The sequence below is a fragment of the Protobothrops mucrosquamatus genome, unplaced genomic scaffold (genome assembly GCF_001527695.2).
Source record: "Protobothrops mucrosquamatus isolate PMUCROS unplaced genomic scaffold, P.Mucros_1.0 scaffold460, whole genome shotgun sequence".
Classification (NCBI taxonomy): domain Eukaryota; kingdom Metazoa; phylum Chordata; class Lepidosauria; order Squamata; family Viperidae; genus Protobothrops; species Protobothrops mucrosquamatus.
In genome coordinates, this window is record NW_015386781.1 from 105,655 (window position 1) to 128,823 (window position 23,169).

The window sequence follows — 23,169 nt, forward strand, 5'->3', positions numbered from 1 at the left end:
CCCTCCCAAAGCTGGTAAAAAATAAAAGATAATTACTACTCTCCAAGGAGATAATTTCATGAGCTGTGAGCATAATTGTTACCGTGGTGGCATTTCTGGGGAAGGTATAGGGAGCAGGTTTTAAACAGGATAATTTTATTTACATGGAGAAATTGGGACTTGAAGTAGTCTGTGGTTGGAGAAACCTGGATAGAATGTCAAACCAATTAAAAATATTGACATAGTGAGTCTGGATACTTTGTAGATTAGCAGTAAAAAATATTTGTATCGAAAAACTAAAGTCAGTCTTTTGGGCACAAAAGCTCAGAAGAGAAAATAAATAAATATAGCATAATAAACATATTGCAACTGATTGTGATAAATTGTTTCCAAAAGATCTGGAAGAAGGCATATAACATGATTTTTATCACAATGGTACATTTAGTTTTTAAGGAAAAGTGATATATTTAGGCAAGCATACAACCATTTTATCCCAGTGGAGTACTGAAAAAGATAAAAAGTTGCAATTAAAAAAATAAGTAGATCTGTTCCAGAATTTGGTAAAGTTTACTTGAATATGAAGCTACCCATAAGTCTTATGTTACACAATTGTAAGAATTTTTCGTTTGTAAACTTCTTTTTTCTAATGTTCATCCATATAAACACCACTGAAAATTATGGGGAAATAGACAAACGCCAAGTAGTTTGTATTTTTTAGTGGCAAATAAGAAGTGGACTTCAAGGACCTCAACAAAGTCAAATTAAAGCACTGGAAATCCAGAGTGTATTCAGAAAGATTTTTAAAAATGTAACCAGATAAATATCATATTGAAAACAAAAGAAATATAATATTAAATATTTTGTGATATAAACATACACATGAATATTTAGGCAACATAATCAAGACATACTAATCCATGCCCATATACATTTGCCTGTTAGCAAAGCAAAGCAGAATTCTTAGAGCACAATTTCTTTCTTTTTCCTATCATCTCATTGATGTAATTATGTAACACTAACTTGATATCTGAAGAAACCAAAAAAAAAATTATATATTTCATGACAAAGATTATGAATAAGATTAAGATCAGGAAGATCAAGTTTTCATTTTTAACAAAAAATGCCTCACTTAATAACTATCAATAGACGAATCTACTGTTGTTGTTCTTGGAAAATATTGCAGGAGAAAGTCCCTCCTTTTTGTTTTTAAAGAAGGACAAAAATACATGCACACACACAAACATACCTGTAGTCATAGATCTACAAACATACAGTATATGCACACATTAAAGTAATCGACTTCAAAACAACTGAATAATTTCATAGCTAGTTTAAATCCCATCCTCACTGGCAATTGAAAGTTAAAACCTTATTATTATTATGTTTCAGACTAGTATATTGCCTAGAGTGTCTTGGGACTGAGTTAGTTAATACAGTTAATAAACAAACAAATGAACCAATACATCCTGAAAAACAGGCATTGCCGGTCCTAGGGATGTAGCCATTAATGTCATAGTAATGGTATAACAATGGTATGGACAGGCTGGGTAAAATCAAGATTTGAGAGCTGTGTATTTCATCAATGAAAGGAAATGTTATATGTCAAATAGTTCATGAGAAATACTTTTACATATTCTGCATAATGTATAACAGTATCTGCAGTATGAGATCAGAGTGTTTCTATGGCAACTGTTAGACATAAAAAAACAGGTGAATAAAATATTAATTGTGAAAGTAGCCAGATTCCATACATTCCAAATTGTATGCTCAAATTTAAACAAATTCCCATATTTATAATTTTTACAATCATAAATCTATTTTAGCCTGAAAATGCATTTTATTTCAGAATGATTGCTTAAGAGCAAATGCTACTAAGGTTCACCAACAGTAAAATATTTCCATAAGGTTACAATTTTCTCTGCTCTACTACATTAGTTATAATAGATCTGGGGTAGGTTTAGTTTTTATATAGCTCTCTCTTGACTTCAATAAACAAATTTGCCATCCTTATCATTTTCTCACTCTCTGCACTTGGTAAGATATCAGTCTGTCTTTGGAAGTCTTCAGGTTAGTTTGTGTTATCAAATGAAACATGACAAAGAAAAAAATCTTCCTAATCACATTATAAAAATTGTAATCTTGACACTGTCATGGTCTAAGGGAATATGACATCAAATTTATTTCTAGAGTAGAAAGTTTTAATAAAAATGGATTTTGTTCTTAAACTGTTGCTTCTTAGTTCAAAGAAATGAGAATATTGCTTGTTATCCCATCAACCCCATGAATAAAAATACACACATTTAATTATGAAAAATCTATATGGGGATCTACTCCTTCTTTAAAGGCATTAAATTACACTTGGCTCCTTGAAACCTGAACATTATAGAGAGCACTAAGTGTCACGTTTTGGGAATATAACAAATATTTATTGGAAATGCTTGGTTCACATTGACTTGATCAACAGGGAAATAATTCATTAACTAGATGGATATTCCTTGGGTTGGAAAGAGTAGCACATGATGAGGGATAAAAGGTAAAGTAATGATGCAGAATAAATGATAGTGGTATCATAAGATCCTATATTTTTAATACTGGAATTTTCTTTTTTTTTTAATTGTGTTAAAAACATTTTAGGGCCTACTCTACACTTGTCAAATGTTTCGTACTTCAAAATGATAGGAACCCCAGTTCTCAGCATTTAAGTTTGGAAGTGTGTTGAAGAGGCTTGTGGTTCATATCTAATTACAAATATAGACTTGGAACAATAGCTATAGTACTAATGGGATGAATGAAATGTTTATGCTTTGAAAATCTTCCAATCAATGGCTTTTAGAAAAATAAGGAACAGTATTGCTCATCTTGGCCAGGCTCTGAGGATACTTCAGGGGCTGTATCTTGAGATGGAGAAGTACAAGATGGAGATGAGGTATACCAAGTTGTGACATTCATTATCTTTATCACAAACAGTGAGATCAAAGCTCTGGACTGAGAAAAAACATCACTCCATCCCTGAGGAGAGCAATGGCTGATGCATTCCAACTCTGCATCAAGGTATGATCACAGCCAGGTGGGGAAGGAGAAGGGGGTGCTTAATTGCTCCCCCTTCCCCATCCCTGCCATCTCTATGGTTTCTCTGCTCTGTGCTGCCAGTTACATACAGTTTCTGCTTTAAATTCAAGGTATTTAATGTGATCATAAATCTTCAACTGAAGTAACGCAAGAACAAATTGTAAACTAAAGCTTCTGCTTTAAGCATTCATAAAAGCAAGCCACAGAGTTGTGTTTTTTTTTTTTCAGAATAACTTGTGAGGGACAATTAAAGGAGAATCTATGACTTTTAGTTCACATACCAGGCAGATTTTCCAACTGCCCAAGAAATAATTTCAGAAAATTATTTATCACAAAGCCAGTCAGACAGACCTCCTGTTTTACAGTCATGATTGCCAGCTTGTCTAATTTATTGAATCATATATTTTTCTTTTGGGTAGACAATTCCTGCTGCTTTATCTTTTGTAATCTGTAATATGTTCCATGATTTGGGACCTTGCTTAACATGGTTCCTGAGTCATCTGGCCCATCCTGCATCCATATTTCCTCAACTATCTACACACTGTCTTTTGATAATTCTTAAGGTGCAAGCTGAAAGTCTACCTGCCTAAGCCCTTCAGCTTCTGAATTTGAAGAATCAGACTGAGGCTTTCTTGCTACAAACAGCTGTCTGAAGTCTGCTTCAGATAGGAAGCCATGACAGCATTCCAACATCCTTCAGGTATATCAGACAAAAACCCAACTAGGATGGAAATGGCAGGATCCACAGATCCAGCATGGGCTTGGCTCTGACAGAAGCATATGAAAGTGTCAAAGAAAGACTACATCAAACAATTTTCTGCCACTTAAAAATTTTAATACATATTTTTCGTCATTTTTTCCTCCATCATCGTCTTTTCTTTTAACCAATAATATACAAAATTTACAAAACTTTCCTGTATCTTATGCTGAAGAACTGCTTCATTTTTGTCACTATATGAAAGCGGTTCAAATCCTACCTTTTTTTTTCAAGTATAATGCAAAACTGGCATTTCACATTCTTTTTAGCATTTACATACTGTGTATATATATGGTGTTATCCAAATGGGCATGATCTGGAAAGCAATGGAGTTCAAATATTCCATTAAGCCAATTAATACTTGATTTACACCTATGTTATTGATCCAGCAGTTTGTATGGGTGATCCAGAAAGTATAGTGTAAGGGGATCTTACCCTGCAAGCTGAGAAGGAAAAAGACCAAAACACATCCTCTCTAGCAACCAACACCCAAATAAGCAGAGATTGATTGCAGACAAACCACCAAGCAAAAACAATACTCTACTCAAGGAATTATCAAGGAGAAAACCACACCCCCACCAACACTGGCAGGGTAAGCTACTGTATATAAACAGGGAGCAAAATCCACACTCACTACCGCTGATAATGTTATCTAGCTACATAATGAAACATCTGCAAGCAAAGAGTTTTTCTCCCTTCAAATTTTTAAACTCAAAGTATAGCTATTAATATTTTCTCTGTATATGGCAATAAAAACAAGATTTACAGCGCTACTATAGATCTCTACTGACAATATGTTTAGACAAACATTCTATTTTCTTGTCCTTCACTTTTTCAACTTCCTATCTGAGAATGTTATGAATGTAATGTGTCTATTATATGTTTTTCAGTTCCTTTGTGGTTGTCATGGTATTGCAAACGCATAATACTGAAGAGAATGTGGTCACACAATATCTCTCAAGGATTTTTTTATAGTCATTCTGAGACCTGATTTCTCTTTGTACTTTCATGGTTAAGAAAAAAATACCTTGATAATTCATTATTCTGAGATGGCTTTATAAAACTTGTGCTATAATTACAAGCTTAAGGCCTTGGGACAGAAGAAAAAAGAAATAATGTTTCCACAATGGGGATTTCAATAAAAATCCTAGTATTTGTGACTTATCTGAAATATAGTAAGTTGTACCCCAGCAATTTTTTTTGTATTTTCACAACTGCCCTGTTTAGTACACTTCTGCTTTCTTTGTCTGTTTGATCTTTGCTTAAAAATAGTTTTGATCAGATATTAGCAATCATAAGGTAGTATTTCAGTTTAACACTGTTAGCAGGATCCCACTGACTATTGTGAGAGAATGATAATTAACAATGGAAGTCAGCAGGCTATGGCATTCCAGAACACTCCAGTGATTTTCAGGGCTTTTTTCACCTGAGTTTTATTTGTATCTTTAACCTTCTATCTATCCCTTAAATCAGACATGTCAAACTCGCGACGTCACGTGACATCACGCAACATATCGGAGTTTTTTTGCCATTGCCGGCAATGGGGTGGGTGTGGCTCCAGTATGATGAAACCAGCCCGTGGGCTGGCAGTTTGACAACCCTGCTTTAAACAGTAACATCAAAAACTGAAAATGTCAGCTGTGTCCTCTGGATGATATCATTGAATCTGTAGGTATGCCTCCTCTGCAGACTCAGTTCAAAAAAGTTATGTCAGTTTGTATTCTCCCTCTGTAAAAGAAGAGATAACTGTCCATTTGCTTGGGAGAAATATATTAAAAAATCACTAAAGAGACCAAGGCAGAAAGTGAAGTTAATAGATAAGGACTTCAGAGGCAGGTGGCCGAAACAATGATTGCAGATTGCAGTTAACTGATTGAAAATGATCTATCTAAACAGAGCTCATTGCCATATGACTTCCTCAAGGCCTCAAAATGAATGAAACCACAACATTTGAAGATAAATACCCCTTTTTTGGGGTGGGGATGAACATAGCCAAAAGGAAAATATGAATCTTTATGGAATAGTGAAAAATCCAGAGAGATATTTATAATCTGGTTGATGTCAGCTTCTGGTTTGCGATTGTGGCTCTGCCGTCCAGTTTTCTCCCACCTGAAAAGGGTCGGAAGTTGCCCTGGAGGGGCGATGAGTGTGAAGAGAACCTCTGAGTAATCGCAGAAGGGTGGCAGCCCTCCCGTTTGATCCCGGGCAGCTGTTCGAACTGATGGGGGAAAGATCGGCCATTAACATGGCCCATCACTAAGCCACTACCAGCCAAGGCCAAAATTACTAACAAGCACTTCAAAGCACCATGGAGGAATTGGGTGAGATCTTACCTTCTTTGTACCCCAAATATTTTCCTGTAAAAAGCTTCTTGAAATTTCTTCCCCCTGTGAGGAGAGAGGGAAGGGAACGTTCTCCTCCCACCCTCTAAAATGGTGGTATCTGATTACCTAGGGGAAATAAAGCCTTGAAAAGAACAACTAAATAATTGGATTTGCATCTTTTTGATATTTGGGGACCCCAAAAGTTCCTACTCTCACGGGGACTTGCTACTTTATCTACTCATAAAAAAGATGAAAAAGAACTTAAATTGGATAAAAACCTAGCCTGGGATTTGAAAAAGACTTTAAATACTATCGAGGACATCTTGTAGCAAAACCTGGTACAGCAAGTGAATATTCTTGACAAAGAGACCTGCTCATAGCCCAGATCTGTCCTTGGTATTATCTAAAAGAGATTAAAAGCTGAGAGAACAGCTGGGTGGTGAAATTGCTTTTTAGGAACTGTGGAGGTGAACACTTATTGACTCTTGCTTAATAAATAGCCTTCACTAAAGGACCATCTATAACCATGCCAGAAATGGAGGAGGACCAGCAACAAATGTCGGCTAATTATAAACTTATACTTGAAAAAATTCTTGAAGCTACTGAGATAATTAAATCTAGACTGAAAGACAAAGGCGCCAGCTTAAATCTACAAAGCGAAATCCTGATTGCAACTAAAGAATTTACAATCCAAAAAACAACAGAAGCAGAAGAAATTAACACCGAGACAGAAAACTTTAAAGATCAACAAGTACAATGTATTGAAATTTTAGACAATCAAACCCTGATTGCAACTAAAGAACCTACAACTCAAAAAACATCAGAAGCGGAAGAAAGTAATACCAAGATGGAGGGTGCTAAAGATCAACAAGTACAGCCTACTGAAAACTTAGACAATCAAACAACTACAAAATTGGACATGACTTTCTACTTAAACCAGATGAAACCTGAGGAAGAAGACCAGATCGAATGGAAGACAAATATACTAGAGCAAATACCGGGATCTGTGCCACCAGGGCGACAACTTAATGATTATAAATGGGCCAGTTTCTCTAGAAAATTGACAATTAGATGGTCTCCTTTAATTGAAGTAACATGCGCAAGAATGAAGGGAGATCTATCTGATGATCTAAAAGCATAGATATGGAAGCCTGGTTGGCATAAAAAGAAAGCCAGAGTTAGATTTTAAAAATGGGGTCTTTTGATTTATTAGAGAGGATCCTAAAGTTTCAACTAATGGGCTAAAGGAAAACTTTGAGATGAAGGGAAATTTGATTATTAGATTTAAATATTCTTGGAAAATAATAAAAAACAAGGGATTAATTGGCTTAATATTGAGGACTTAGACTTATAAGGGAAATGAAAATTAACTATTAGAAAATAGCCTTGAATTACTGTTTAGCCCAGATAATGCAGATGATGGATTTGAGATAATAAAGGATACTCCATTATTGTGGTGATGTATTAGGATAAGAAATAGAAAATGTCTATGAAATAAAATAAGAATATATTTACGTAAGTAATATGTGTATTTTAGATAGTATAACTTTTATGTAGTAAATAAAGGAAATTTGGACTACCCGAAATTTAAATATTATGGATATTAAAGGTTGAATTGGAATATTGCAATTAAACATTAAAATTAGGTAAAACTTAAAAACAGGATATGGATATGTATAAGCAAAAACATATTGATAAATTTTTAACTGAGTTTGATATAATTAGAAATTTACTAGCTTAAATATGATATAGCAAATGTTAAGGGAAATAGAGAAGGAATTTTTGATGATGTAACCTGAGATATGTACTAAAGATGTTGTTATTGAACTATTGACTAACCTAATCACCACGTTGCTTTCCAAATACTCAATTGTAAAACTGGAAAACTAATAAAAAATTTGTTATAAAAAAATAATCTGGTTGATGTCAAACAATAGGTGGTAGTATTAGGACAAAATGAAATCATTGGAGTTAATGTTCCAAATCCTGCTTTGCAAAAGCAAGGTGGTTGTCATTAAGCATGTAATGATGAATTTTAAATTCTAATATTCTGAAATATTATTTTAAAAATAAAACTTATAAAAATAGTCTGCATTCATCATATTAAACCACTTCAGTATAGTCCTATATTTTTCCTCTTAAAGGTCACTGGATGCTCACAATTTTTGGCTCATATTTCAGCAAGAAAATAATTCTTAAATGCCAAAAGTCAAAATGACTGATTGGCAATAGCTAAAGACATTACTTCTTATGCTGATTAAATTAAGACTAACCTTACAGGTATTTCATCTTTGTTTTATAATTCATTAGCCCAGAAAAGAATTATGAATTCCCTTTCAGGGAAAAATGAATATGTAAATTATTTAATTTTGGCTTCTATAACAAAACTTATTTTCTTTCTGGGAAAGAAAAATAACTAGGGTTCATCTACTGCCCAACCCTTTCTTTTCTCCCTACCCCATTTAACATGCCTAAGTAATCATTGAAAATCAATGGTTCAGAAAGTTATATCCAGATTTATAAAACACACACACACATACACACAAAGATATATTTTCTATTCAAGATAAAAAAAATATAATAAATGACACAATTTGTTCATTTAATGTATTTAACACATAAAGAAGTTTTTCTATTCTTGGTGTTATGGTCTGTTTTCCCTTCCTGTTTTCAAAATTACGGTTTTCAAATCCAGATTGCAAAACTTCAGGCAACCATAAAATGGCAGCCAGATGATATAAATTAGCCTAATTCCTGACTGCCCATCTAATGGTCAACTTAGAGTTTTGCATTTAATGCCTACAGCTTCTAGGATAGGTTTCAAATATCAAAAAAACATCTCTGAGTTTTATGACAAGAGAATAGGCAATAGCCTATATATTCTGTATGTAAAATATATTTAAGGGTTACATATTCATTCGAAAAATAAAGGGTGTCATATTTTAGTTAACTGATCCATCCGGTAATTTAGTGAATACAATATAAGATATATAAGCCTATTTCAATTTTGCTAAAAAAATTATCCTTATCTAATAAAGGTCAGTTCAGCTGTATTTATCTTTTTACAATCATCACATGAAGAGATATCAAGGCAGCTGCTGAAGATGAAATCATGTAGATATAACAAAATATGAAACATCTGCTGTTTTTCCTGAACAAAAGAAAACTCCAAACATCTGTTAACACCATGCATATATTAACATTTATTATTTCTGATGATAATGAATAATCTAGAAATTGTAAAAACTGTTAGGAGGGCAAGCCCAATTATTTCTACTCAATGTATATCAAATTTGTTCTTCTTTAGAATATTTTTTGAAGTCATATAATAAATAGTTCCATTCCAGATCCATAGTTAGGTTTCCTAGAAAAGAAGTTGTTATAAAAGCAACATCATTCCAAAGAGTTGGAAACCAAGGATTAATATGTTATTAACAACTTATAGTTTATATTTGATAGTAGATGCTTCTCAAGTAGCTCTTGAGAAATAGCTTTGGATGTAGACTTAGTAGCCCTGAGTATATGTTTCAAACCAATTTTGAGCCAATTTCATTTGCTTCTTAGATCAGATTTCATATGTGCAGGTAGTATGTTAAATATATTTAGCAATGTTATTGCATTCTCTTAAAAGTTGGCCTTCCTTTTTTCATGACATTTCTTTCCACTTTCCACTCTAGTTCTCTGCTTTTGTATTTTCTTAGTGGTTCTGTATCCCATGCTATCCAAATCCAAGCCTATTTGGCTCATCAAAATTACCAAAGATCACCTATACTCAGCCATCTAGTCATATTAGATTCATAGTGCTATTTATAAATCAGTAATATTTGGTTATTTTTCATCTTGTTTGCAAAATAAAATTAACAAAATGATTTTTTTTATTTTATATTCTGAAAATGAATGTACAACTAGTTCATATGGCATGTTTACAAAAAGCAAAAAGGAATGAAACCATGATAATCAAAAACATTTCAATCATCTAAAATACCACTTTTTCTATTCATCTGTAAACAGGACCAGAAATACTTAGCCTTTTCAGAAAGGAGCTATAAATACAACAAATTGCTCTTATAAAAACATATAAGAGGGTTTAAAAGATGGGTTTATATATTTGCATAGAGAAGAATAAAGCAAAATGTCAACACAAAATCAAAATGCCTCTATTCTCTGTTACCACTGACAAACAAAAAGTGTAGGAGTCCCACTGCAGCTATGTAATAAAGGAAAACCATGAGAAAAATACTGCATGTCTCTCTTGCTTGTAATAGTAAAGACCAAAGGTAGGGATTTTTTATATTTAGGAGGTTCAATAATGTAGCATATTCATATGTACATATGTATGATTTGGTGAAGGCCAAAGGTATATTTGAATTATTCCTGGCCTTTTTGCAGGGAAAAATATTGCGACATTTACTGTTTCTTTATTCCAGATCACAAGATTTAATCCTGCTATGTAATGCTAGATGGAACATTAATAAGGAAAATTTCATTCAGTCTGTAGTCTCCATTTTAAAATGAAGTCCAATCTGCAGATCTCATTGTCTAACTCTAGCATAGTCTTTGGATGCTTCTTCTCTTCTCTTCTCTTCTCTTCTCTTCTCTTCTCTTCTCTTCTCTTCTCTTCTCTTCTCTTCTCTTCTCTTCTCTTCTCTTCTCTTCTCTTCCTAACCTGATGAACTCTACAAAAGGTTTACTAAGCCACCACACTGAGATGAATAGATATACAAACATATCCACCTCTACTTTTCAAAAATGCTTTTTAGAATGTGTGCTAATACAATGACAGTCTCCAAAATAACAGCACTTAAGAAAAACCAAGGAAAAGAAGCATCAGAAATAATGGTGTAGTGTATATATGTATGTTTTGGTAAAGGCAAAAGGTATGTCTGAATTATTCCTGGCCTTTTTGCATATGACAAATGATATAGCACTTCTTCCACAGGTGTAGAACTTCAAAAGTATGCTGAATCAAACTTTTCGTGATCATACCTTTTGATTACCTTTAGCAGATAGAATGGATTTCTGTTTTATAATACACATGTCTCTCATGTGGCTTCCATTCAGCCTGTAGGATGTTACTAAAAATGTTTTTCTCAAGAATGGTAAAAATAAATAAGAATTCATCTCCAACCAACAGTTGTCAAACAAAATAGCTTGTAAAGATCTTCCACTAATGTTTGTAGAGCATCCTTTAAAATCTTGTTGCTGAATGAGGTATTATTTTCCTGCCAAGTGAGAGAAATGGCTAGCCTTTATCTCTTCAGTCCTAAGAGAGCCCTCCTCAAAAATCAATCCATATATAGCAGTTGGCACAAAAATAGCCCCATTGGATGTCGTCATCATGTGAAACATTTTGGAGGAAAATTTTGGCTTTAGCAATTCCAGCCACTATAGTTTGTGCACAGCAGTCAAGTGTATTATCTTTACTAAGCTATAGCTGAACAAATATGGCTTGAGGTTATAAACTACTTAAGTGTTTATCAAAATGGTTGTTGCCATTTATTTATTATCCTACTCTCTCTTTTTGTGGTTCTGAAAGGTGATGTTACTGTAATCAACAGCATGGTACATGAGCAGAAAAAGAAAACCCATTACCTTTTGTTTAAGGCTCCCTGTTTTTTATTTACATGTATTGATTAACACACCTTTATTTATACTTGGCTAGTTCTATGAATGTATGTTGGGTAACAGATTCCTTCAAAACCCCAGAAAGTCCAACACCAAAGAGGAAAAAAAAGTACACCATCTTATCACAATTATTTTTTAGCTTGTGTGAGTCACAGTAAAACTGTATTCTTTTTAAAATACCTTAAGCTTTGTGATATCCACAATACACCTATTATACTGAGCAGTTACCAAAGTTTTTCATTTTCATAAATTTGGAAAAGCTTAATTTTTATATTAAAATCAAATGGACTGGTTTATATAAACCCTGGTTTATATAAGGGAGTTGAAACCTGTGGCCATATAGAAGATCCTGAATTAAGATTAACACCATCACACAGCATTAGCCTTTTAGGTGGGACTGTCTAGACTTGTACCTCAGAAACAAGCAGAGGACCACAGCAACAGCAGCAGGAGGACGAGGAGGAGGAGGATATACTACCCGATTCCCAGTGATCTTGAGTGGTTTTGATAAGAGAAGATGCAGAGTCTAACATTGGAGTTAAGAGATGACTCAGCCTAGAATTGTTAAGTATCCACAAATGCTCCAAGTTCAGCCCCCTATTGACTTTCATTAGTTCTTATCTAGTGCCAATTTAGTACTGATCATTACTGGGCCAGATTCTTGTATATAGGCTTGAGTAATAAATCTTCTAAATTGGAATTTACATGTGATCCTGATTCTGGCTGACATTTTTCAAAGTAAAAACACAGAAAAAATAACTATTAAAATATAACAATAAATACAATGGACCAAAAACTAAGCAACAAAAAGCAAAACACACTACTCAATGACCCTAACCAAAAGCCTGGATGAAGACCCAGATCTTCTACTTACTCCGAAATGTCATGAGTAGCTGTGAGCAGTGCCTTCTAGTCCAGGAAAGAGTTCAGTTGGTGCATGACCAAGTTGTACAAAAGCCCTCCTAGCCATGGCTGCACCTATTCCTCAAAAGAACTTGCTCTCCAATTATGTTTTGGTTAGTGAAACCCATCCAGAACAAAAAGTGGAAAATCCCCAGAATGCAGAAGCCCTAACACTCAAAATCTCATTCTTGCTAGGTTGAACAGAAACCTGGTCTTCCCCATCCACAGCATCCAGACACTGAGATAGAATCTCTATAGCAGCACTCCCAACCTTTTGGGCACCAAGGACCAGTTGTGTGGAGAGCGCTTTTTCTGCGGACCAGCAGGGTGTGGTTTTGCACACTGCCTGCATCCCCATGCAGATGGGGCATCACTCACTTCTGTGGCCCATTTCCTGAAGGGCCATGAACCGGTGCCAGTCCATTGACCAGCGATTGGGGGGGGTGTTCCTGTTCTGTAGCACTGCGTGGTAAATAGAACCCAGTTCTCTCCATTTTTAGTTTAAAATGTGAAACAATGGCTATCCTGTTTAAAACCAGAAGTGTGAAAGAAGAAAACAAGCTGTCTTTGAGTTTGCTGGACATAAGACAAATATTCTCATAAGTGTTTGCTTTCAAATAACAGTTAGCAAGCAACTCTTGTACCATGGATTATGATAATGAGTCCTTCTATGAGGACTTTGAGATAATATAACCACAGTTGCCTTAATGGCACTTTTAAAGCAATGCTGATAGCCTAGGAATTGGCAACCTTATTACACAACCAATTATTACTGTCATACTAGGTAGTACTTAAAGAATCATTTGGTGGGGTTTCTGGTTGCCCACATCTGATTTAGTATATTCTTGGATTTTGTGTTCTTGGATTTATCATGTGGTCAAATTATTATTTATTATAATTTTAAAATCCATTATATTGGCAGATGTTTTCATAATTATAAAATATTGCTATAGCTGTGCAATTATAGACAGAATCATCATTAAAATTCTTACTTAGCAATGCTGTTGTCAACAGAGATATGAAGTGGCAGTTAAATTCTGGTTAATCTTAAATAAAATCTTGAGAAACTATTTTAAATGGAAGCTTTTCATATTGTCTTAAAATACTTTTCTTTTTAAAGAAAAACAAAGCTAAATTTGGGGTCTATATCTACCTCATGCTGTAATTCTTCAAATATGTTGTACATAGAATCCCTAAATACAGCCAAGGGCTAGACAAGCTATGGTATAATAATCCCAATCCATCCAGAATACCAAAATGGAAGTGAAAGTCAATTCAAAATGCCTAGCATATTCATGTAGAATGTCATGTATACAAAGAAAGCCATGAAAAATACTTTTCCATATCTATATTCATACTAAGTGATGGATACAGATTACTTCAGCATATATATGATTTGACTTTTTTTCCTCTTCCAAGTTCTTGTACCCTGCAGCACGATGGGAAAAAAATTATCAGTGTTCCTGCCATTGTTGTAACAAGTGGCCTATGCAAGTTGAGCTACAATTGAAATATTGACTCAAAGGTTAGATATCAAACAGCTGATCTATATATAAATTGCATTCTTGGTTTGAATACATTTCTGGATCACTGCAGTAAACGGCACAGACAGCAGCAGATTAGAATCTATATAATCCTTTGCTGGATCACTGTGTCTCCTGTGGGTAGAAGGAATTATTGGTTCATAGAAAAGATTTTAGAACATAACTAAAAAAAATCCTGGGATTATATAATACAATAAATTATGACTAATATTTATCTAATAAATATAATTATAGATGAATGGCAATATTATTTTGTCCATATCTTTATAATACAGCTGAGATGAATTTTTGTTTTAGTATATCAGCAAACACCTAGAGGCAAACAGTCATTACCAAAAGCCAACATGGGTTTGTCAAAATCAGATCATGCCAGACAAATATTATTGCATTCTTTGACCAGGTGACAAAAATTAGTGGAGCAGAGGAATGCTGTGAATATAATTTACTTGGACTTCAGTAAGGCATTTGATACAGTAGACCACAACCTACTATTTGATAAGATAGAAAAATGTGAGTTAGACAGCATCAGCACCAGATGGATTTATAGCTGGCTGACTGGGCATACTCAGCATGTGGTCCTCAATGGAACTGCATCTACATGGAGGGAAGTGTGTAGTGGAGTGCCCCAGGGCTCTCTTCTGGGCTCAGTGCTCTTCAACACTTTCATCAATGATTTGGATGAGGGGATAGATGGGGAACTCATCAAATTTGCAGACAACACCAACCTGGCAGGAATAGCCAACATTCCAGAAGATAGGCTTAAGATACAGAAAGATCTGGACAGACTTGAGCATTGGGCGCTAACTAACAAAATGAAATTCAATGGTGAAAAAAGTAAGGTTCTACATTTAGGCAAGAAAAACCAAATGCACAGGCACAGTATAGGTGGTACTATTGGAAGAAAAGTCTTCATCGTGGTTTAGTCCAAGCTGGGGATAAACAACATGGCGACTGCTTTAGAAAGAAGGTTGCAGTTTATTGAAGAGGAGAGCCAGACCGAAAGGTGGGTCTGGCAGAAAAGAGAGAAAAGGGACTGAGCACATGTAGAGAGTGGGTTTTATACCCTCTGGAGCCTTTTGTTTGGAATTGTTCCTGTGGCATGAACTTTGACCTGAGTCTGAGTATGCCTTTCTGGTATTCTGATGGTGATGGGTTAATCCTATTATGTCCCAAAGGTCATATCCTGCTTCCCTGGAGCTGGGCTGATGACTCTTAGAGTTTGTGTGGGGTATGTAGATTTTAGGTCTTTGTCTTCTTAATCTTCCAGCTGGGGGCCTGCAACTTTCCTGGATTTACATCTGCATTTGTATAGCACTGGTTTCTGCTTGGGGGAGGGAGACCTGGGGCTATTAAGAAAACTGGGCATGCTTTTCTGCCTCTTTAAGATCCTTTTAGGAAATATATTTTTCTGCCCTTTTAATATTTCCTTCTCTGGGGGCTGACTTCCCACAGTACCTTGCTCAATAGTAGTAATTGTGAGAGGGATCTCAGAGTCCTAGTGGACAATCACTTAAATATGAGCCAGCAGTGTGCTGCAGCTGCCAAAAAAGCCAGCCCAGTGCTAGGCTGCAATAACAGAGGGATAGAATCAAGATCATGAGGGAAGTAAGCTCCCCAGAGAAGGAAATATTAAAAAGGCAGAAAAATATATTTCCTTCAAGGATCTTAAAGAGACAGAAAAGCATGCCCAGTTTTCCTTGATAGCCCCAGGTCTCCCTCCCCCAAGCAGAAGCCAGCCCTGTACAAATGCAGATGTAAACCATCAGAAAGGCCCCAGCTAGGAGATCAAGAAGACAAAGAAACCTAAAATCTGCATACCCCACCCAAACTCTAAGAGTCATTAGCCCAGCCCCAGGGAAGCAGGATATGACTTTTGGGACATAATAGGATTAAACCACAGATACCAAGACCCAGAAAAGCACACTCAGACTCAGTTCAAAGTTCATGCCACAGGAACAAGAAACTATTCCAAACAAAAGGCTTTCAGAGAGTATAAAAACCTACTCCACATGTGCTCAGCCCTTGATTTATCTCCTTTTTCCTGCCAGAACCATCTTTCAGTCTGCCTCTTCAATAAAGCAGTCGCCATGTTGTTTATTTATCCCCGGCTTGGATGACTTTACTTCCCACAATCACATGAAGTGTTAGTTCCACTTTATAAAGCCTTGGTAAGGCCACACTTGGAATACTGCATCCAGTTTTGGTCAGCACAATGTAAAAAAGATATTGAGACTCTAGAAAATGTGCAGAGAAGAGCAACAAAAATGATTAGGGGACTGGAGGCTAAAACATGAAGAACAGTTGCTGGAATTGGGTATGTCTAATTCAATGAAGAGAAGGACTAGGGGTGACATGATAGCAATGTTCCAATTTCTTGGGCGTTGCCACAAAGAAGAGGGAGTCAAGCTATTCTCCAAAGCACCTGAAGGCAGGATAAGAAGAAATGGATGGAAACTAATCAAAGAGAGAAGCAACCTAAAGCTAAGGAGAAATTTCCTGACAGTTAGAACAATTAACCAGTGGAACAACCTGCCTCCAGAAGCAGTGAATGCTCCAACATTGGAAGTTTTTAAGAAAAGACTGGACAACCATTTGTCTGAAATGGTATAGGGTTTCCTGCCTAAGCAGGGGGTTGGACTAGAAGACCTCCAAGATCCCTTCCAACTTTATTTATTATTATTGTTATTGTTATTGTTGTCATCGTCATTATTGTCATTATTGTTACTATTATTATTATCATTATTATTATATTATGCTTTATTCCTTTTAAATTATTTTTTAAATAGTAACATATTAAAAATAAATAGAAAATAACAGAAAAACTGCTTAGCCTGGTAAAGAATGCTATAATATCTGCAAACAAAAACATGCATATATTTGTACAAAATTTACCTCAATTTTCCCCATTCTTCTAGGTTTTCTGGGGCAACTTCACGGTATATGAGGATTCCTCTTCCATAATTCCCAACTAACTGAGGAAGATTTTGGAAACCGTAGTCTCTATCTGAAAAATCCTTGGATAGTAAGGCTAATGAGCATCATGGGATACCATTTTCACAATAATATTTTGAGAAATATGTACCATATGTAACAGATATATAATATCAGATATATAAACCTAGAAAATGCAATAGAAAATCCTAGCATATTTTTAGACAGATTTATCACCTAATATGTATTTCTCAATGTTGCTGCTTTTTGTGTGAGTATCTAATTTTATAGGCAGTTGATGAGACTTCATGATCACAGTAAAGGTAGGAAAAAATCAAGCAGATGGATGCCAGTTAACTGTAAATCTAGGCACTATAAAAATGGAATAGCAATTAATTTTTAAAGATATTTCATTTACTGTTTACTCATTCCAATAACATCATTTTAAGAATCTCTTTTCTCTGCTGTACTGATTCATAATTTCCGAGGAGGCTGAGAAGCATTCTGAATTTTTACAATGTGTAATAGTCTTCCTTAATGGATTTTTAAAAGATCTCAACCAATAAATTAATGATGAGAATTTTCTTCTGAGAGTAAGATCTAAAATTTCTTGCACTATCAGGAACCATCAAGAAGTCCAATGAGCACATAATCCTTTTTGTTCCCCAGGACCAGCACTTTGGGGAAAAGAGTGGAATGGCCAGTGGCAATTTGTCCTACTCTCTGAGAAAATGGTCCTCAGTTTTGCTTCCAGCCTTCCCTTTCACCCAGTACAAAAGAACATATCTATATTAGATGAATTCCGGAAGCCAGCAATATAGATCCCAGGATGACAAATAATGTGGAGTAGGTTGACCTAGAAGACCATGTCATACATCCATATGACCCTCAGAGCCTATCTGACTTCAAGTGTGGAAAAACAACATTCTAATTCCTTACCATTTGCAGTCTCCTCTGTTACTTGTAAAAGCTAGGATAGACTTCTGTGGTGCTGCAGTGCTGGTGCTGAAACCATTGCCACCTACTGCAAGTTCCACAGGAGGTTGTAGAAGAGGCTGTGGGAAAATAAGGAGAAACACAAAACAAGAGAGCCACTTAAGGGTGCCACATTGCTTTGCAAAGCAGCTTGAAGGATTTGCTTTGGCTAAACTTTCATCAAGCAAAGCTCTCCTTCAAAAATTTGCCCTAATTTATATCCCGCTTTTTTTCTGAGAGTTCATGGTGGTTAGGGAGAATTAAATTTGATTGATGGATGGTAATTGGTTCAAAGTCACTCAATCAGCTTCCATGTCTGAGGATGAGCTTAAGTTGTCACTCCCTGTCCTAGTCCAAGACTGTACCACCTTTCTCATGTTCAGATGGAAAATAAAACCTATAGCCTTAAATGAGTCTTAACATACTTTTTAAAAGGAAAAAAAAAATTATTTATATTTTTTTATTATCAAATTTAGAAATCACCCACCTCACTCCAAGAGCACTTTTAGGGTGGTATACAATTAAAAACAACAATGTTCAAATTTAGAAGAAATCTGTAAAGTTTCTTAATCAAGTTTTCATCTGCTTTTAAAACTATTTGATCAAATTCTATCTGTTCCTTATAAAATCCCATTGTCTTTGCATCTTTTTGATATCTTGTTTGAATTTGCAAATAGGGCCATCATGAAGATGGAAGAACAAGTAAAAGAAACAATGATAACCTGGGCAAAAAACTTTGGATATTCTATAGACTTAGAAGATTGGCAAAAGTTATGGGATAGAAATATTAAACTGACTAAAGCTGCTTCATATAAAGAAAATTTGTACAAAATGTTTTACAGATGGCACATGACACCAGTAAGACTAGTGAAAATGTTTAAAAACATTTTGAATAATTATTGGAAATGTAAACAAAAGCCAGGCACCTACGTATTACCATATCTGGTGGGTATGCCCTAGAGCAAAGAAATTCTGGCTTAAGATTCATATATGGTTGGAAAAGATGACTAAAATACAGATAGAATTTAAACCAGAATTGTTTTTGTTAGGAATACTAGGAGCCAAGTATGAGAAGGAGAGTGAGTATTTAATATTGCATATATTGACAGCAGTGAGAATAGCATTTGCCCAATACTGGAAAAATGAAAATTTACTGTCTGAAGAGGTCATAATTAAGAAAATTTTAGAATGTGCAGAAATGGACAGATTAACTTTAGAGATTAAAGAGAAAGAAGATTCAGTTTATTTTAAAACATGGGACAGTTTTTATCAATGGCTAGCCAAAAGATAGTGAGAAATGAATGTGATACCTTATTGTGAATATATATTAGTAAGATGAGGGATATGTACTAACTGACATGGTTTATGATTATTGTTTCTCATATTGACTATAGCTATTTACTATTATATTAATCAGTGTTGCTGAATATATGTACCTGGACAATAGCCTGCTTGCTAAAGCTTGAGAATGTTTCTGTCAATGGGGGGTAACCCCATTGTTTCTCCCATCCCTGCCCCAACTCCAACCCTGACCCCCATCCTGAATCCCAACTCCCATACTGATCCCATCCCTTCCTTAACCTTATAAAACTCAATAAAATTTATTTTAAAAAAACATAAAAATGTGAAAACCATATGAAAATGAATAAAAAGAGCCGAGTAAGGCAAGGATAGAATAAATTAAAAATTTAAAAGATGGGAGAGAACCTTCAAGGCATTAACTAATCCTAAGGTTACATGCTCCTCAGTGAGTCTCATGTGAGTCGGCAGAGCCAAGTCATCAAACTGGTTCAAAAGGCCAAATGAGCAGGGACTATCTCACCTTTGTGGGGAGGATATTCCAAAGGGTGGGTGTGACAGCAAAGATTGGACTCTGCCAGTCAAAATTCTTTAACTGGTGGGGTCTGTAACATATCTTCTCTGCCTAACCAAGTGAGATAGGCTAATGTAATGAGGGTAAGACAGTTCCTTAAGTAACATGGCCCCATGTCTGTAGGGATTCAAAAGTTATAACCAACACCTTGTATTTGACCCACAAGCAAACGAGAACCCAAAGTGTTTTGCACAGCTGAGATGTTCCATCTTTGGAGCACCCAAAATTGCTCACACAATTATATTTTGTACCAGCTGAAGCTTCCAGATAGTCTTCATACTCATGTAGAGTTCATTGCAGTAGTCCAATAAAACATGACCAGGACATGAATGACTGAGAGAAGAGCCTCCTGATACACGAAGGAGGGTCACTGGCACACAACAGGAAGTTGAGCAAAAGCCCTCCTAGCCATAATTGCCACTTACTCCTTGAACAGGAGCCATGAACCCTGGAGGACCCCCAGATTATTGGCTCTTTCTGGAGTAATGTAACTCCATCCAAGACCAGAGATTATAAACTCACAGGTACAAAGGTGGCCCCACTAAAGCAACTTCAACTGGCCAGGGTTCAGCTAAAAATTCAGTTTTCCCCAATACAAGGGGGAATGATTATAGCACCTATCTTGCTTCATTACCATACAAAAGACCTCCAAAGAAATCCTAAAAATTGCTTACCCCAAAAATCTGCCTCCATATTTTGGAAAAGGAGAGAAAGGCTATGACCAAGGCAGCCTTTGCCTAGCTTCTTGCCCTGGATGAATGTCTACATACTTATCCTTTTTAGTGTTCATGCTTGCCATTGTGGCTTTTGAACTGCTAAATCTGGCATGCTTTTTATTCTGCATTTGAGCTCCTTATGTAATCATGCCAACACACTGAATGATGGATTCCCAGGAATTTGGCAGTTAGATGAACAAAGAATTTAGTAAGAGCATAGATTGTGTTTTCAAATGCAAGTCATAGGTATGTTACCATTTTTGAAACAGCATTCCTTGGCCTGAACCTACTTTTCTCTGCTCACAAGTACAATCCATATTACTGCAACCCTTCCACCAATGTAAGAAATTACTCGTGTCACCACTAGTGGTAATGCATTTCATCTGAAATGCCTCTGGGGAGACTGTTGTAAAAAAAGAAGAAGAATTGGGATAGACACAGCTAGTGAATCAGAAAAAGGGAAGTCAACATGGAAAACCAGCCAATTGTTTTGATTGCTTCTGTTGTGGGGGGTGAAGGATTGAATCAGCAGCTTAGATGCACTACAGAACAATGGATTACACTTCAAGGTTTGGCTAGAATCAGGAATTAATTACATTCTTTTGAATTCAGCACATGGGTGTTCTTACGATGGCATTTCTTTTCTTTCTTTCTTTCTTTCTTTCTTTCTTTCTTTCTTTCTTTCTTTCTTTCTTTCTTCTCAGTCCTTGTGCTTTAGTGAAAACAAACTGCAATACAACTTCAAATGAAGAACCAAAGCACAATAACAAGGGGAAAATTGCATTTAAAACTACCAGAAAGTTGTATAAGAAATCAGTGTTAAAATATGAACAAAGCTTCGTCTGTTCTTAGTAATTTGTATGAGTGTATTCTTAGATGATCAGGGATTAATTAATTTTTAGCAAACAGGATATATTTCATTTTTCTGTAACTTGAAGGCATCTTGTTATGCAAAGGTTAACAGCCTTTTCATCCCAAGTTTCACTGAACTGTGAATGACAAAGTTAGTTTACCATTACCCTCGAAATATGTTCACTGCATTTCAATAGTCAGGATGTAAATTATATCTTATGTATTACAAAGTATAATGTGTTTCTAGGATGAAAATATTCCACCATCATGAAGCATGAAGTAACTTGGTGGCAAACTGATAATGACACAACGAGCAACACCCTCTGGTTAATCAGTCCCATTAACAAGCAACATATCTAGAATGTCTTATATGGGTCATTGCCCTCTTGCAGGAACTCATTTTTACTTTACTTTACATTTATTGCAATGTATGGCATTGAAGGTAGAGAAAGAAAGATGGTACTGAGCCATAAAGAGATTTGCTTGGTTTGAACTGCACATATTATAATTGTGGTTTATTCAGTGTGCATAAATCTATACATTTATTTTATTAATTTAATTTTATTAATTATACATTTATTAATTGTGGTTTATTCAGTGTGCATTAATCAATTTCACCTGATAGGTTATGCAGAAGTCCAACTCTCAGGATTAAACACTTCTGGAGAATACCCAATATTGATTGATTGATTGATTGATTGATTAAATTTATATGTTGCCTATCTCACTGTCCAAAGCGATTCCAAATTGAGGAAGATTACAATAGACATACTGTAGCTTCTTCAAACTCTGATCACATATTTGGTGTGGAAAGTTGCCGTCTGGGTTACCACTTTTATATGTTTAGTGTGTTTACTTGGCCCAATGCAGACCTGCTTCTTTGTTCCAAATTCTTTAACTGACAAGGGAATTCATTTTCATTTTCCATATTGTAGATGATCACCAATTAACTCTATTCCCTCATGTAAGCCAATTATAAATGAGAGTAGTATGAAATGTTGAGGAGGTGTATGTAACTTCCTAAACCAACAGGTACACTCAGTGGAATGTTTCCACAATTCATTTTTATAAATTTATTGTTTCCTCACGACCCATGAGTTTTACATGAGTTTTCTCCAAACCCATCTTTTATATGGATGGTGCCTTTGGATTATATAAATTCAGATTTTAATTTCTTATACATTTATTAATTGTGGTTTATTCAGTGTGCATTAATCAACATATATAACTGTTCAGCTATGATGGCTGAGAATTGCAGACACAGTATATCTGGAAGACACTAAGATTGAGGGAAGGTTGGTAGAAATGTAAAAACTAATCTGAAGGCATATTCCTGTGGTTTCATGTTTCAAATACTTCCAATAAGGTATTTAAGATCACTTTCATTCTTATTCCATGTTTAATTTTAACATTACATTTTCATGGAGCAGTGATTGACAACAATTAGGCCAACTAACAAATAGTTTTTTAATCTTGGCTGCAAAATAATCTGTCTTTTCAGGTAATTAAAAAGGGAAGCTGCATTTATCCCATTCTAATTTTCATGGTTATAGGCATTAGTACTTAATTAACAGTATTATGTGTTTGAACAGATGAAATTAGTCCCCCAGTGCTAAATAAA